General features: G+C 34.5%; 1 pseudogene; it reads right to left on the bottom strand.

The window, feature by feature from the left end:
• Positions 1-13684: 13684 nt before the first annotated feature.
• Positions 13685-14362, bottom strand: LOC141492184 (cyclin-dependent kinase 4-like; annotated as a pseudogene).
• Positions 14363-16051: the final 1689 nt, after the last annotated feature.

The following is a 16051-nucleotide window of genomic DNA, read 5'->3' as shown; positions in this document are numbered from 1 at the left end:
ATTTAATTTAAATGGAATTATGTACATTTAAATTTAGTGTTATTCCTTTTAAAATCATACTCTAGAGAACATGGAATGAGCTACAGGATCTGATACTGAGTTAAGAGAACAATGTACACATTAACAACAACATTTTGAGATGCTCAACCTTGATGGAAACAGCTCCTCTCAGCAGTTCAGAGAGCTAAGACAACCATATTACACTGATTATGGACAATGTTATCCCTATCCAGAGGATGAAAAACCAAATCAAAGTAAACAAAACAAAACAAAACAACCCCCCCAAAAACAACCCTTCAGAATCTGATGAACACTTTGTAACAATTATCTCTTATGTATCTCTTTCCCTTAATCCTAATTTCTCATATACATGTTTATCAAAAATATTTTTATAAAAATATTAATTTGATTGTTAATCGCTGAGGGGAGGGTGTGGAAAGGAGGGTGGAAGGAAATTTTGTAACTTAATAATATACACGAGCATAGGGAAGAAAAAAGTAAAAAGAAATAAAGAAAAAAGAAAAAAGTAGTGTTCAAGTGCATTGCTTCGGTTTGCAAAATTTTACGATATTATATCAAATAATAATGATATTAATGTTGAACTAAAACCAAAGACTGAGCATAAATATTTATTGAAAAATATCTTTGGAAAATATAAATTATACATATAAAATATTTTAGGAATTTGCAATTGATATTAATCTACATAATTCTAAAACTGTTCTTATTGGAAAAGCTTGCATATATTGTGTATATTATTATAATAGTCTCATAATTGGTCAGGCTTTCAAAATGCCATCATCTCTTCATCTATAAAATGTTGCCTCTTAAAAATCTGAAATAAACCTCTGACACTCTAGCAGTAACCCTTTTATGTCAGAGGAAAATAAATTAGTAATGATCATGCATGTAATTCTAAGTTTAGTCATTTTCTTCTAGAGAGTCTCAATTGATTACAATTCCAACAATGCAAACTGAAATAAACAGATCTGAGAACTACCTGAGTGTAATGGATTGAGGGTTATTCTTAAAATTTCATGCAGCAATATTTCTCTAAAAGTATGTATTAGCAAAAGTTCAGTCACTGAAGTTCTCTTTTTTTAAAATTTATTTTTATTAAAGACATTATTTGAGTTTTACAATTTCCCTCCAATCTTATTTCCCTCCCCCCCACTCTGTCAGACTTTACTTTGTTTCCATGTTGTACCTTGATCCAAATAGGGTGTGATGAGAGAGAAATCATATCCTTAAAGAAAAGCCAAGAAGTCTAAGAGGCAACAAGATCAGACAATAAGATATCTGTTTTTTTTTCTAAATTAAAGGGAATAGTCCTGGCACTTTGTTTAAACTCCACAGCTCCTTATCTGGATACAGATGTCACTCTCCTTTGCAGACAGCCCAAAATTGTTCCTGACTGTTTCACTGATGGAATGAGCCAGTCCTTCAAGGTTGAACATCACTCCCATGTTGCTGTTAGGGTATACAGTGTTTTTCTGGTTCTGCTCATCTCACTCAGCATCAGTTCATGTAAATCCCTCCAGGCTTCCCTGAAATCCTGTCCCTCCTGGTTTCTAATAGAACAATAGTGATCCATGACATACATATACCACAGTTTGCTAAGCCGTTCCTCAACTGAAGGACATTTACTTGATTTCCAATTCTTTGCCACCACACAAAGGGCTGCTATCAATATTTTTGTACATGTAATGTTTTTACCCTTTTCCATCATGTCCTCAGGGTATAGACCCAGTTAGCGGTATTGCTGGGTCAAAGAGTATGCACATTTTTGTTGCCCTTTGGACAAAGTTCCAAATAGCTCCCCAGAAGGGTTGGATGAGTTCACAGCTCCACCAAGAGTGTAAGAGTATTCCAGATTTCCCACAACCCTTCCAACAATGATGATTATCCTTCCTGGTCATATTGGCCAATCTGAGAGGTGTGAGGTGGTACCTCAGAGATGCCTTAATTTGCATTTCTCTAATAATTAATGATTTAGAGCATTTTTTCATATGGCTATGGATTGCTTTGATCTCCTCATCTGTAAATTGCCTTTGCATATCCACTGACCATTTGTCAATTGGAGAATGGCTTTTTTTTTTAAATATGACTCAGTTCTCTGTATATTTTAGAAATGAATCCTTTGTCAGAATCATTAGTTGTAAAGATTGTTTCCCAATTTACTACATTTCTTTTGATCTTGGTTACATTGGTTTTATCTGTGCAAAAGCTTTTTAATTTAATGTAACCCAAATCATCTAATTGGTTTTTGGTGATGTTCTCCAACTCTTCCTTAGTCATAAACTGCTCCTCTTTCCACAAATCTGACAGGTAAACTAGTCCTTGATTTTCTAATTTGCTTATAGTATTGCTTTTTATGTCTAAGTACTGTAACCATTTGGATCTTATCTTGGTAAAGGGTGTGAGGTGTTGGTCTAATCTAAGTTTCTTCCATACTAACTTCCAATTATGCCAGCAGTTTTTATCAAAGAGGGAGTTTTATCCCAATGGCTGGAATCTTTGGGTTTATCAAACAGCAAATTACCATAAACATCTCCTGCTTTTATACCTAGTCTATTCCACTGGTCCACCACTGTATTTCTTATCCAATACCAAAAAGTTTTGATGACTGATGCTTTATAATATAATTTTAGATCAGGTAGGGCCACCACCTTCTTTTGTGCTTTTCTCATTAAGCTCCTGGCAATTCTTGACTTTTTTTTCTCCATATGAATTTACTTACAATTTTTTCTAAATCATTAAAGTATTTTTTTGGAATTTTTATTGGTAGGGCACTAAACAGATAGTTTAGCTTTGGTGGAATTGTCATTTTTATTATATTAGCTCTACCTATCAAAGAGCAGTTGATATTTGCCCAGTTATTTAAATCTGATTTAATTTGTCTGAGAAGTGTTTTATAATTGTTTCAAAAAGATTCTGAGTCTGTCTTAGCAAATAGACTCCCAAGTATTTTATATTGTCTGAGGTCACTTTGAATGGGATTTCTCTTTCTAGCTCTTCCTGATGTATCTTACTAGATGCATATAAAAAAGTTGAGGATTTATGAGGGTTTATTTTTTAACCTGCCACTTTGCTAAAATTGCTAATTGTTTCCATTAGTTTTTTGGATGATTTCTTGGGATCCTCTAGGTAGACCATCATGTCATCTGCAAAGAGAGTTTTGTCTCTTCCTTCCCAATTCTAATTCCTTCAGTTTCTTTTTTTTCTCTAATTGCTGATGCTAATATTTCTAATACAATATTGAATAGTAGTGGTGATAATAGGCACCCTTGTTTCACCCCTGATCTTATTGGGAATGCCTCTAGCCTCTCCCCATTGAATATAATGCTTGTTGATGGTTTCAGATAGATACTGCTAATTATTTTAAGGAACAGTCCATTTATTCCTACACTCTCTAGTGTTTTTAATAGAAATGGATGCTATATTTTGTCAAAAGTTTTTTCAGCATCTATTGATATGATCATATGATTTCTGTTAGGTTTGTTGTTGATATAATTGAGTATACTAACAGTTTTCCTAATTGAACCAACCCTGCATTCTTGGAATAAATCCTACTTGGTCATAATGTATTATCCTGGTGATAACTTGTAATTATTTGGCTAAGATTTTATTTAAGATTTGTTCATCTATATTCATCAGGGAAATTGGTCTATAATTTTCTTTCTCTGTTTTAACTCTTCCTGGTTTAGGTAACAGTACCATATTGGTTTCATAGAAAGAGTTAGGCAGAGGTCCATCTTTCCCTATTTTTCCAAAGAGTTTTTATAGAATTGGAACCAATTGTTCCTTAAAAGGTTTGGTAGAATTCACTTGTGAATCCATCAGTCCCTGGAGAATTTTTTTTTAGTGAGCTCAATGATGGCTTGTTGAATTTCTTTTTCTGAGATAGGGTGGTTTAGGTATTTAATCTATTCCTCATTTAACCTGGGCAACTTATATTTTTGTAAATATTCATCCATTTCACTTAGATTATCAAATTTATTGTCATAGAGTAGGACAAAATAATTTTGAATTATTACTTTAATTTCCTCCTCATTGATGATGAGTTCACCTTTTTCATTTATGATACTAGCAATTTGGTTTTCTTCTATTTTTAATCAAATTGACCAGAAGTTTATCAATATTATTGTTTTTTTCATAATACCAACTTTTGGTTTTATTTATTAATTCAATAGTTTTTTTGCTTTCAATTTTATTAATTTCTCCTTTAATTTTTAGATTTTCTAATTTGGTGTTTAATTAAGGATTTTTGATTTGTTCTTTCTCTAATTTTTTTACTTGCATGTTTAGTTCATTGATTTCCTCTTTCTCCAATTTATTCATGAAAACATTTAGAGCTATAATATATCCCCTGAGAGTCACTTTGAATCAATTGCATAGGTTTTGGTATGTTGTTTCATTATTATCATTATCTAGGATAAAATGGTTAATTCTTTATATAATTTGTTTTTTGGTCCACTCATTTTTTAAAATGAGGTTATTCAGTTTCCAATTTGTTCTGGGTTTATATCTCCTTGGCCCAGTATTTCGTATGACTTTTATTGCATTGTGATCTGAGAAAGATGTATTCACTCTTTTTGCTTTTCTGCAGTTGATCATTAGGTTTTTATGTTCTAGTACATGGTCAATTTTTGTATAATTTCCATGTACTGCAGAGAAAAAGGTATATTCCTTTCTCTCCCTGTTCAGTTTCCTCCATAAGTGTACCATATCTAATTTTTCTAACAATCTATTTATCTCCTTAACTTTGTTTCTTGTTTATTTTATGATTCGATTTATCTAGATCTGAGAGTGGGAAGTTGAGGTATCCCACTAGTACAGTTTTGTTGTCTGTGTCTTCCTGTAGTTCTTTCAGCTTCTCCTCTAAGAATTTGCGTGCTGTCCCACTGGGTGCATATATATTCAGTATTAAAATGGCTTTATTGTATATGATACCTTTTAGGACGATAAAGTTTCCTTCATTATCTCTTTTAACACTATCTATTTTTGTTGCTGCTTTGTCTGAGATAAGGATTGCTGCCCCTTGCTTTTTTTTTACTTCAGCTGAAGCAAAATATATTTTGTTGAAATCTTTTACCTTTACTCTATATGTATCTCTCTGCTTCAAATGAGTTTTTTGTAAGCAGCATATTGTAGGATTCTGGTTTTTAATCCACTCTACTATTTGCTTACATTTTAAGGGAGAGTCCATCCCATTCACATTTAAAGTTATGATTACTAATTCTTTAGTGCCCTCTATGTTATCTTCCCTCTGTTTGTATTTTTCCCCTTTTCCCCCTTATCCATATTCCCCAGTATTTTGTTTCTGAATACCACCCCCTTCAGTGTTTTTTCCCTCCTATATCACACCTTCCCCTTTCTTTCCCCTTTCCCCTTTTCCCTTTTCCCTTCCCTTCCTTCTGTTATTTCCCCTTTTTACCCCCCAACTCCCCTTCCCCTCCTCTGTCCCCCTCCCCTTTTCCCCTTTCAATATTTGAAAGGTTAGATGTTTTATACGTTAACTGAGTATGTGTAGGTTGACTTTAAGCCAAGTCTGATGAGAAGAAGATTCAGGTGTTTCTCATCTGCTCCCTTCTTCCCCTCTATTACCATAGGTTTTTTGGTACCTCTTAGTGTAATGAGATTTACCCTATTCAATCCCCTCCCTCCTCCTGTTGCTTTCCTGTCCCCCTTTTTAAGGAGGTAGTGTTTTTTAGATCATTCTATCTACGTCATAGAAAATTCTGAGTGTCTGACCCTTCTAATTCAGTATATTCTATCGAATAGAGTCAAAATTCCTGAGTTATTAGAGCGTTTCTCCCAAGTGGTTTAAAGCCAGTTACATCCCATTAGATAGGTCATGAATATCCATCATTTCTGGCTAGGTATGTTATCTCTGTTAGAGTTACAATTCTCAAGATTTATGAGAGTCTTTTTCTCCATGCTGGGATATAGCCAGCTTCAACTTACTGGATAGCATTTTTTTTCCTTTTACCGCCCCTCCCCCTTTTATCTATCTTTTCATGTGTCTCTTGAACCTCCTCTTGTCCAAATTTTCTGGTTAGCTCTGGTCTTTTCATCAGAAAATTTTGGAAATCTTCTATTTCGTTAAATGTCCATCTTTTTCTCTGGAAGAAAAGGCTGAGCTTTGTGGGAAAGTAGATTCTTGGCTGCATTCCAAGCTCCCTTGCTCTTTGAAGTATCTTGTTCCAGGCCCTTCAATCCCTTAATGTTGATGCAGCCAGGTCCTGCGTGATCCTTACTGTGGCTCCTTCATTATTAAATTGTTTCTTTCTGGCTGCTTGCAGGATTTTCTCTTTTATGTGATAGTTCTGGAGTTTGGCTACAACATTCCTTGGTGTTTTCATTTTAGGATCTTTTTCTGCTGATGATCGATGTACTCTTTCAACACTACTTTGCCCTCTGGTTCCATGATATCAGGGCAGTTTTCCATCACTAGATGCTGTAATATTAAGTCCAGGCTTTTTTTCTCTTCAATGTTTTCAGGATGTCCTATAATTTTCAGATTGCCCCTCCTTGATCTATTCTCAAGGTCAGTGGTTTTGTTCATGAGGTATTTTACATTTTCTTCTATTTTTTCTATTTTTTGATTTTGTTTAACTGACTCTTCCTGTCTCATGGAGTCATTAGTTTCTGTAGAGTCCATTGTTTTTTGGGGGGAGGAGTTTTCTTCATTAACCTTTTGCAACTCCTTTTCCAATTGGTCAATTCTACTTTTGAAAGAGCTTTCTATTTGACCAATTGAGGTTTTGAGAGAATTATTTTCTTTTTGCATTTGCCCAATTGAAGATCTGAGAGAATTATTCTCATTTTGTAATTGTCCAATTGATGATCTGAGAAATTTATTCTACTTTTGTATTTGTCCAATCGTACTTTCTAAGGATTTGTTTTCTTGTTGCAAGGTATTAATTGTCTCTTCCAAATGTTTAAGCTCCTTCCTTATTTCTCCAGGGAAATTTTTCTGTGCTAAAGACCAAATCGTATTCTCCTCAGAGGTTCTAGGTCTTTCTTTGTTAGGGTCTTTCCCTTCCAAGAATTTTTCTATGGATCCTCCTTTCTGCTGACCCTTCTTCATTTTGCTAAGACCTTGAGTTGGAGAGGGGCTGGTTCACAGGTGTTTGGGATCCCTAAAGGCTTTACCCAATGAATGCAATTTCTCTGGCTGGCCAGTAGGAGGTGTTGTTGCTTTCTCTGGAGTGTCTGTGACCTTGATTGAGGCCTTCTCCCTTTGCTTGAAGGGAGGAGTTGGAGCTATTGAATTATTTTGCCTTCATTCAATGGTGGGCTTTACCCTGGCCTATGGTTATTTTCAGCTGGGCTGGTTCTTCTGCTCACATGCCTGGGCCTGAGGCAGAAGTAGTCAGCATTTGTTCCATGGAGAGGTCTGAGCTGTAATGGGACTCTGAGTTCCTCAGAGCAGAGGAGCCCAGGGATGGTGTCCGCAGCTCTCCTGCACCGGAACTCTCCTCCCAGCCCTGTCCACAAGCTCCTGGGGGACAGAACCAACACCAGTGCCTCTGCTCCCTAGTTTACTCAAACCCCTTCTGTCTAGCCCCACTGCTGATCCAGCAGGTCCAGCTCTCAGGGCCTCAGACTCCTGGTTCCAATTCAACTGTTAATCTGGTTGATCTGGGGCTGATCCTCCCTCTGAACTCAGTTATACCCGCCCAAATTTGGCTAATGCTGCTGCCAGAGACAAATCCTGAAGTAGCTGTTTTTCTCCTGGCTTTTCTTTATTGGTTTTGTGGGTCAGATTTCTTTTAAGAGGTTTGTTTCATATGATAGATGGGGGAAAGATCAGGAGACTTTAGAACTGTGCCTGTCTTCTTTCTGCTATCTTGGCTGGAAGTCTGAAGTTCTCTTTATGATTGCAGTTTTGGAGATATACATCATACAAGCAATCAACAGTTTTTAAAAAATCAATCATGTTAGGGTTAAGTACCTATTTAGAGTGTTGTAGGATGTATTTTGATGAATGGAAGAAATGAAAAAAGGTCTGAAGCATGAGACAATTTGTGACAAATTCAGGGCAGTGGAGAGACTTGTGGACCTAGAGTCAGCAATTACAAACTATGCTCTACTGTGAAAATCACATAAGACCTTTGCCTCACTTTGTTCAAATTTACTTGCATTTATCTCCTTAGGTTGTTTTACAGAAAATTTATCTATATAAAATGCTGTAAATACCTCTAAATACTGTAGCAATAGCAGCTATTATTGCTATCGTGATTACAAGGATGATAAGACTATTCTAGACTAGATTCTTCATTTGATGAGGAGATGAGGTACTTAACTTGGTTTACCTTACATCTCTGACTTGTCAATTGCCAGGGACCTGGAATAATTTTGTGTAAGTCCTGCAGTGGTCAAATGAGAAAAGCACAAATTAAAACCAAATGTGAGTCTCAGTGAGGAAACATAAAAAAAACCCAGCAACTTGAAAATAGTACTCTGCATCAGTACAGTGCATGGAGAAAGCAAATTCCCTCTAGAATTCTCCCATTCTTGTACTCACTCCAATCTATGGCAAAAGGTAGAAAACAATATATATATATATATATATATATATATATAGATAGATATAGATATAGATAGATATATATATATTCCTTTACAGGATGATTTGTAAATTTTATCAGGAAATATATTTGAATGTTTGGATAAGCAGGTGGTAAAAAAAGAGACAGATGTTCTATAGAAAGTATAACATATTCAAAATGAGGCATCTATATAGCCAAGGCAAATATTGATGTTGAAACACTTGTATTTCAATAGAACTACTCTGATATGATTACATATATTCTAGAACATAAATTTTCTTCTGGGGTACATTTTGTATTTAACTTATTATTGTAAGTATTTCTTTATAATATCAAATTCTCTCATGAACTATAATCAGTGCTGTACCATGGATTCCAATAGCAAGGGTTATAAGATGTCTATCCTTCTTTTCTCTGAATTTAGTTCCATTTCCTGTTACTTCAAGGAATTTGTATTTTCTAAGACTGATCAAGAGTCTTTTGACTTTCTGCTGATGTACAAAATAGAAAGTATATTTACTTAATTAGATATTAAAATACATTTACATTATACACACACATGCACATGTATAAGTATATGTAAATATGTGTATGTGTGTGTATATGGCAGAGCAGAATAAAATTCTTGGCAATAGAACTGTCTTCTGGTCTCTTTAGTAATGAATTTGAAGCAATGAATATGAATATTATAAAGAAAATATAGGAACACTATTTGCTTTATAAATATTCTTTTATAAACAATTCTACATAATTTTGAAATTGATGCTTAACAGCATTTTTCTTCTCATTAAAAAGCAGGCAAAATTCTCTATAAATTACTGGAGACAATCTTCATATTAAATATTACTTGACACACATGTGTACCAATTCACACTCACAAGTTCGGTTGATGTTTTTCTGCCTAATTTGTTCCACAATTTTTCAAATCAGCAAGACCTCTATAGCATCAGGGTTGTTTGTGTTAGCTTACATTTTATTGTTGGATATTGGAAAGAAATGCGTCATGCAAAGAAAATATTGATATTAGAAGAAATAAAAGGAGAAACATATAAAGCACCAAATTTGAAACAAGAGTCAGGGAATCAAGCCCCAGACACTGGATAAGCAAGACTGGACAAGCAGTAATTTAAGATCTGATTTAAAGATAAGTGATAGTGAAGGAAAAGCAAAACTAAGCAGTTGGTGATTAGTCAAATTCCTATTAGAGTTACAATTTAATATTGGCAACCTGAGGCCTTTAGGAATTTAAAAAATATACAAAATATTAACATTTCATCTTCTTATTGTAGTGTATATTAAAAACTTTGGCTTGTTGCATATGTGAAAGGATGATCTGACTTTGACTTATTAAATACATATATCACATAAGTAACATATCAAGAAAATGTTGCATTTTGCAAAGAAAAAAGTGACCCACATGAATAAGAATTTTTATATAATCCATGAACCATTTCATGAAATGGGAATATTTCACCGATTAATGTTTAGATACTTCACTATCTATGCAATAGATGATTACTCCTAGTTGGAAGTTGGAAACTTCACTATCTATGCAATAGATGATTACTCCTAGACTATGCAAAATATTGTTCACTTCCAGAATTTTGTATGCATTCTTTTTCTCCTGAATTCATTCACAATGCATTTGCTTTAAACTGACAAATTAATCCAATTTTTGATCAATTTCTGACTCAATGAAGTGGAGATTTGCATATTGATGTGAATTTATGGAAGGTGTCTCTTTTGTTGAAAAGTTCAACTTTATTGAAATTTTACAATTGGAACTATGAAACATATAAATGGGGCACAACTTCTTTTATAGGGGACAACTTTGAAGGATAATACTTGAATATATACATACTCATGCATTTTTGTGAAATATAGAAATGATATAAAATGTAATAGACATGTAACATATTTCACATATGTGGCATTTTACATGCATATATAATATATTGTATATAATTCACAAAATGTGTAATCAGAAATAAACATTTACACAGACAAAAGGTACATTCATATGTTTCTCTTTTCTAACAATAATTTATATAGATGATATATTTTAATGCATTTAATACTGTACTAAATGGTCTATATTCTCAAGATTGCATTTTAATAACACCCTTTCCCCTTGCACTTACATACATTTTGTCCATTTGAGATAGAATTTAGTTCAATAGCTGACTATTGTGAAAATGAAAAAATAAATAATAGAAGTAAAAATGAAGAAAATTATATTAGTATTGAAATACAGACATTTTCTTTTGCATATATGTGTGTATATATATATATAGTCCTATCCCATACATGATTTTATCATTGTGTCTCCCAGTGTGAAAATTTTGTCAGTCAGTGAATTTTCTTGTGATATGCCAGTGATCCCCACACATTTCCCAGCACTTGTGAGAAGGACTAGAATCTATTTTATCTTCAGTCTAAGGGTTGCTCTAAGAAATATACCAGGACATACTTTCTCTTTTAAAGAATATTTAAGAGTCAAGAAAGCCCCATTCTTCATATGCACACACACACACACACACACACACACACACACACACACACACATATATATCAATATGGCAAATGCCTAAAATAATCTCTTTACATAGGATTATTTTAGGCATATGTAATATTGAGGTATATTCTATATTTATGTATATTAAATATCTACAATTGTTTTTGAAATAAAGTTGCTTTAAATTACCTGAAATATATAGTTGAATGTGAAGCAATAGAAAGAAAAATCTAGTTTCCCATATTTTCTCATGTGCCCTGTACATTTGATCCATCAGAATATATACAGTGGCTTAAGTTTTACTCTCCTCTTCCAATAACTTTTTGAGATAGAAAATATAACTCTTATTCTAATTTTACAGAAATTTAAATTTTTAGAGATGAAACTGACTTGCACATGTATAATAGCAGTTAAGTTAAAACTAGAATAAAAACTCAGAGATTGACTTTGTGAAGTCCTTTTTCAACTAAAATAACTTTGAATAACTGTTACTTTCCATACTAGGGATAATTAAATTGTTTAATAACTATATATAAGGTAAGACAATAAGTGTTTATTATAATTAAATATTTTGTATGTTTCTGGTTGCTTGCTAAGTGTACTAATACAAATACAAGCAAAATTAGAACCTTTGTCTGCAAGGATCTGAGATTTTAATGGAGAAACAGAAAAAGGAAACTGGAAATTGGCAAATGTCAGAGGAGGGAAGGCAGGTTGTGATTTCATTTTGTAAAGTTAGAAACTATGATAGAAGAAAAATGAAAATTGACTGGCCTGGGCTGTTCTTCAATTGGAAGCCCAAGGGGCAGCTAGGTGGCCCAATGAATACAGCAGCAGTCCTGGAGTCAGGAAGATCTGTAGTCTTGGGCACATCACTTAGCCCCTTGCCTTGTAAAAACCTAAAAAAACAAATTGAAAGTCCCAAGAGGATCATGTTTCCTCTAATGAGGAATATAATGATAAAAGATCAGTTATATTATGATGGATGCAGGGGCCCATGAATGTTTCAAAGTGAGAAGATTCCAGGTCATAAGGAAATTCTGGAAAAAATTACAGTTGAAATATATTTTTGGAGAAAAATATTAGCTATTTTGGGATATCTTAAAAAAATCATTCTTTCTGATCCAACAATCTATTTCTGAGGGTATTAGAAGAATTTTAAATTATTCCATTAAATGTACTAGCTTCAAAATGTTATGTCAAAAACCTAATAATAGAGTTAAAAATTCATAAGTAACTTATTTTCAAGAGTTACTGATGACATTAAAAGTTACAAAGCAAGGTGATAAAAGTATAAAGGGGAAGAAAAATGGTGTTAATTTTTTTAGTAAGTTGAATTTTAAGAGATTGGAATTATCATGAATAAAAGCAAAAAAGGAAAATATTACAACTAGAGAAATTTTATAATTGAATGAATTTTTTTTTTAGTTTTTTGCAAGGCAAATGGGGTTAAGTGGCTTGCCCAAGGCCACACAGCTAGGTAATTATTAAGTGTCTGAGACTGGATTTGAACTCAGGTACTCCTGACTCCAGGGCCAGTGCTTTATCCACTGTGCCACCTAGCCGCCCCTATGAATGAATATTTTAATAAGCTTATTATTTTCAAAATATTGTGGTAAGGGTTGGAGTTACAAATATTAAAAAAATACTAACCAACTTCTCAGGGTGTTCACATTTTAACGAGAAAGACAAAAAAAATGAAGTTTTTCAACCACCAGATTGGTTTTTTTTTCCCCTTTATTTTCATCCATTTGTACATGCATATTTCAAAGTTATAAAATTTCCAACCACCCTTCCTCCTCCACCCCTAGTAGGGAACACTCAGGTTAGCATTTTATATACATATTTTGTTAGCTATATTTATAAATTAGTAACCTTGGCATGAGAAATTAGGGTCAAGGGAAAGAGATAAATGAGAGAGAATTTTTTCTGAAGTGTTCATCCGATTTGGTAGGGTTATTTTTTTTTCCCCTGTGTGTTTTGTTTTGTTTTAATTTACTTCTGGTTGGGGATAATATAGACCATTACCAGTGTCTAATATAGTTGCCCTAACTTTCTGGTCTCTTGAGTGGAGTTGCTTCCATCAAGGTTGTTCATCTTATAATGTTGATGCATACGTTGTTCTCCTTGGTCTACTCCCTTTGCTCAGCATCATATACAGTAAATCATTCCACACTTCTCTAGAATCTGATCATTTATGGCTTCTTATAGAACAATAATATTCCATAGTTTTCATGTACCATAACTTGCTTAGCCATTCCCCACTTGATGGGCAACCCAAAATAGATTATTAAGTCCCATATACTTTAGGGTAGGAGATAAAGCTATGATGATTAAGGATTTGGGAAGAGTATGTATATGGAGGATTATGCTCTCCCTTCTGCCTTGTAATGCTGTACATCAGGGAGGTACTAGGAGTGATCCTAGTGTCTATGGGGAGCTCTTCTTCCTTCTGTATTGGTCCTGGATACAGTTCTTCCAGGGCCATTCTTCAATCGCTTCCCCAGTTACCTGTAATTACGTGCGTTGAAAAGCTCAGAAATTAGAGATTTGTTTGTGGGGGCCAAAAGTCAACATTTACAGCAGTAATTGTGCTCCAAGTCCCTCAAACTCAACCATCACAGACTGTAAAGATTAGGGAATACAAGGAGTAAAGACTCCTCAGACAGAGAAACATTAGGAGGTCAACTTCTGAGTTTCCACAGGAGAGGTTTACTAACACACATCTCAATGAAGATGCAGCCAAACTTCCCATGTCCACAGTTGCTGACTGCTAGAGAACCTCAGGGGCCAGGTACCAGAGAATGCCTATCACAGTTGTGACTGTTGTAGATCTGGGCTAAGCCAAAGCCCCTGCTGGGCACAACTATGTTTTCTGGCTTTGAATCACGGTGGACAAAGTGGTTGGCATGAAGAATGTCTAGGCCTCTTAAAAACTGTCTTATTAGGTCTTTAATGGGCTCCAAGGGCAGCCTTAGAGGAGGGACCTTGGCCACATGTTCAAACACCTTGGTCACTTTGGTCTCTCATTCAGTTAGGGTAGTGGCACAGATATCCATCAGTCAGACAAAGTTGGGATGCTCAAAAGCGTCCAATTTCCTTAGGAAGGCCATCTCTTGAATTGTGCTGACGGGCATCCCTTTACCCCCCCCCCACTTTCTCACCCCATTGGGACTTTCACATTCTTGAGTTCCTCGAAGTGGCCACTGTTAGGTTTAGAGGCCTTGTTCATTGCCCCATAGACACCAACAACAATCTAGGCTACTGGTTCATGTTGAGGAATGAACATCCTGAACCTCCTCTGGCACTGGGGCACCATGCTATGTGGAGCAGGGAGGTACCATTATTTAGGCTACTTAGCCAGCCCTGGTGGAGCCTCACAGGGTAACTTGGTCCAAGGGGCCAGACACAGTAGGCCTCACCAAAGACTCCCAGGGCTAGAGTGGATCCCTTTCCCACACCGTCACTGTGTGTTCAAGTGCTTCCAAGGCAGTTGTGAAATCTTACATATCCTTAAGTTTATCTTTCACTGTGGAAAAAAAAGGAAATGCCTATGAATTAATCAATTAACAAGCACTTACCAAATATTTATCTATGCATTGTACTAGGATACAAAGTCAGCAATGATTAAAGTCCAAGCCCTTAAGAAATTTGCATTCTATTGGGGGAAAATATTTCCTTATTTAGATAGATACAAAAAAGAATGCAAATATTTTTTGGGAGGTATTCATTTCAAAATAGCATTCATATAGCTAAAAAAGCAATATGATATTTAATTAAGAATTCACCAAAATGTGTGAGCAATATATCACTTAAGGTGCTATACAATCCTAAGGAAATTAGGACAAACCATCTGAGGTGCCAGAATATCTTGAGAGAAATTATTGAGGGAAATTGACTCATTATTTGTGGTAAAAGAAACTAAGCAAAGGAATTAGAATTAAGGCTACAATTACAAGAAGCTTGAGTTAAATTTATCCAAATTTTGCAAAAATTGTATGTCTCTCTGAAGGGAAAAATGGGATGTATATTTATGCATATATGTATATGCATGTTATATATGCTTATGTTTTATTATTATGTTATGTTTTGAGGTTATATATGTTATGCATTTTTCCTTAAGTATATTTTTATTTCTCAACTAAGCTAATGGAATATAAAGTGGGAAAAGGCAGCTATGAGTTTTTAAAAATTATTTTATTGAATTCGAATCACAAAAATATTAAAAGACCCAGGAGAATTCTTTGGGGAATATTGATTGGAAGACAGGGATAAGCTTTATGCAAGATTAAGATGCAGGCATAGATTGCAAACTTAATTGGCATAAGAAGTTAACCCTATTAATGATATCACAGATCCAAATAACCATTGAAATTATAAGAAACTATCAATTGCAGTGGCTAAGGTAGTATGGCAAGATTTTAAAAATCACAGGATTTCAATACTGCTAGGTCCATTGGGTACCATCTCTATTGAAATAAAAGACTCGTCTTCACAAGGTTGTCTAAGTATGTATATTTGCTATAAAGGTACAGGGTTTTTTGTTTGTTTTCCCTTTGCAGAGGTCAAAGTTACAACAAAGTTAAGTAAAGAAGGTGATCGGTTTTAAAGTTGTATTAGTTAGGAAACGTTATTTTCTTACTGGTTAATAGGAACTAGTAGATATGAGATGAGACCATATTTAAAAGATAGAACATGTTAGAAGAAATGATTTTTTTTAGGTTTTTTTTTTTTTTTTGCAAGGCAAATAGGGTTAAGTGGCTTGCCCAAGGCCACACAGCTAGGTAATTATTAAGTGTCTGAGACCGGATTTGAACCCAGGTACTCCTGACTCCAAGGCTGGTGCTTTATACACTATGCCACCTAGCTGCCCCTAGAAATGATTTTTTTGTTAAGGAAAAATAAGAGACTAGCATAAGAAGAGCGAAAGGAATATACAACAGGACAAAGATATCAAGAAAGGACATGGTCTTTCTGT

The sequence above is a fragment of the Macrotis lagotis genome, chromosome 6 (assembly GCF_037893015.1).
Source record: "Macrotis lagotis isolate mMagLag1 chromosome 6, bilby.v1.9.chrom.fasta, whole genome shotgun sequence".
NCBI lineage: Eukaryota > Metazoa > Chordata > Mammalia > Peramelemorphia > Peramelidae > Macrotis > Macrotis lagotis.
Note: the sequence above shows the minus strand (reverse complement) of the source record. Positions and strands in the feature narration are given on the sequence as shown.